The following is a 2,692-nucleotide window of genomic DNA, read 5'->3' on the forward strand; positions in this document are numbered from 1 at the left end:
AAAAATAAAAAAAAAAAACAACAAAAAACCCCTCTCAACATGTACATTGTAATAATGTATTTTATTATCTTTCAACATGTACATTGTAATAATGTATTTTATTATCTTTCAAACTGTATTATGTGCTACGTAGGGTAAGAGCTCTGCCTACTGTCCCCGCCCCTTGCAGAGAGCTGACTGATATTTCAGACCCACACAGAGGCCCGTTAAAACCAAACACACTTACTCTCCCATCGCCCACGGCGGACAGCAGCAGAGTGGAATGAGATGCTGTTCCTGCTCTTTTGCTTCCAGATATAACATTACATTTGGGATCCGAGTTGTTAAATAATTGGTCAGGAAGATCATAAAGTTATAAATGGTGTAAGCTTCATAGCAGTCTCTCCAGGTATCGGCATATATTCCAACTTTGGGGAATTTTAAGGCCAACCACTATGGAAAGCACAGATGTTAAAGAGAAATGCTACTGATTCAGAAAATGCTACTGAAGGCATTTTTTCCTTTTTTCTTTCCAGATAGGGTCTATGTAACCTGGATGTCCTGGAACTTACTATGTCCACCAGGCTGGCCTCCAACTTAAGAGTTCCACCTGAGTGATGGGATTAAAGGGATGCAACACCACACCTGGCTAAAGCCATTTTCTTTAGTTGTGTCTACTGTGGAAAGTGTTTTTTCCTTTTATTTTCTTTTTTTGGGGTGGGGTGGTGTACAAATAAAAGACAATAACTAAAAAGCATGATAGCGAACTATCAGCATCCTTATGAGAATCTGCATCTATGGGTTCAGCCAACCCTGGAGCAGAAATATTTGTAACAGCCCCTGACCCCAGGTCTGCATTCTGGAACTCATTATACAGACAAGGCTGGCCTCGAACTCACAGAGGTCCCCTTACCTGCGTATGACACTGATATTCTATCAGGTGTCATAAGCCATCTAGAGCTGACCGTAAGGACAGGGAGACACACTAGTCCATATGCTGATGCTAACCATTCTATATAAGGGAACAGATCATCAGCACATTTTGATGCCTGGGGTGGGAAAGTATTCTCTTGTGGCTACGTATTGAGGAGGGTAATTACAATATTTCATTATTTAAAAGACTAAGAGCCACTAATCTTAAATTTAAGCAACTGAGCAAAGAAAACAGCTACACATTAAAATGTCTGAAACAGGGCCGGAGAGATGGCTCAGGGGTTAAGAACACTGACTGCTCTTCCAGAGGTCCTGAGTTCAATTCCCAGCAACCACATGGTGGCTCACAACCATCTGTAATGAGATCTGGTCCCTCTTCTGGCCTGCAGGGATACATGCAGACATTACACTGAATATATAATAAATAAATATATATAATATATATTTAAAAAATGTTTGAAACATCTGCATTTTTCATTATATTATCTTCCTCACCAACACTAACAACATGTGAACGTGGCCAGTTGCAGTGGTGCACGTCTTTAATCCCAACACTCGGGAGACAGAGGCAGGGGACTCTCTGTGAGTTCGGGCCCAACCTGCTCTACATAGTGAGTTCCAGGACAGCCAGATCTACGTAGTGAGACCCTATCTCAAAAATATAAAGACAAATAATAAGTAAAAACAGAAAGAAAGAAAAAGCTGGGTTGTGATGGCACACACCTTTGATCCCAGCACTCAGGTGGCAGAGGCAGGTGGATCTCTGAGTTTGAGTCCAGCCTGGTCTCCAGGGTTAGTTCCAGGACAGCTAGGGCTACACAGAGAAACCCTGTCTCAAAAAAAAAAAACCCAAAAACCAAAAACCAAAAAACCAAAACAAAAGCAAAAAAACCCACAAAAAACTATGAAAAATTTCACTATTAATCTCTTTTTAAAAGTCAATATTATGTGTTTATTACTTTATTAAGCTTTTTTTTTTTTTCCGGAGACAGGGTGTAGTTTTGGTGCCTCTCCTGGATCTCACTCTGTAGACCAGGCTGGCCTCGAACTCACAGAGATCCACCTGGCTCTGCCTCCCGAGTGCTGGGATTAAAGGCGTGCACCACCACTGCCTGGCTATTAAGCATTCTTTAGTAAGCATAGTTGTGTCAGAAAAGAAGCAAGGTGGTGGTGGTGGTGGTGGTGGTGGTGGTGGTGGTGGTGGTGGTGGTGGCACACGCCTTTAATCCCAGCACTCACTGGGGAGACAGAGGTAGATGGGTCTCTGAGTATGAAGCCAGCCTGGTCTACAGTATGAGTTCCAGGACAGCCAGGGCTACATGGGAAAACCCTGTTTCAAAAAACCAGAAAAAAAAGGTGTCCTAAAAGATTTTTTAAAAAGATTTATTTACTTTATTATTTTATGTGCATGAGTATTTTGTCTACTTGTATGCATATGTGCTATGTTCATGCCTGGTGCCTACAGAGATCAGAAATTGGATTCCCTGGGACTGGAGTTATAGTTGTGAGCTGCCATGTGGGTGCTGGAAATTGAACCTGGGTCCTCTAGAAGAGAAAAGTACTCCTTACCACTGAGCCATCTCTCCAGCCCAAGAATTCTTAACGAAATACAATAAAATATACTTACACTATCTAAACTGTATATTGGAACCATCCAAAGAATCCTACAGAAAGTAAAACATAAAAAACACTTAATATCATCTTTATGATTTAAGTCAGTCAATAGTAGTAATAGCAAATACATTAAGATTTGACCTCATAATAGGTTTTTGAAGTTCGG

The sequence above is a fragment of the Peromyscus leucopus genome, chromosome 5 (genome assembly GCF_004664715.2).
Source record: "Peromyscus leucopus breed LL Stock chromosome 5, UCI_PerLeu_2.1, whole genome shotgun sequence".
Taxonomy (NCBI): Eukaryota; Metazoa; Chordata; class Mammalia; order Rodentia; family Cricetidae; genus Peromyscus; species Peromyscus leucopus.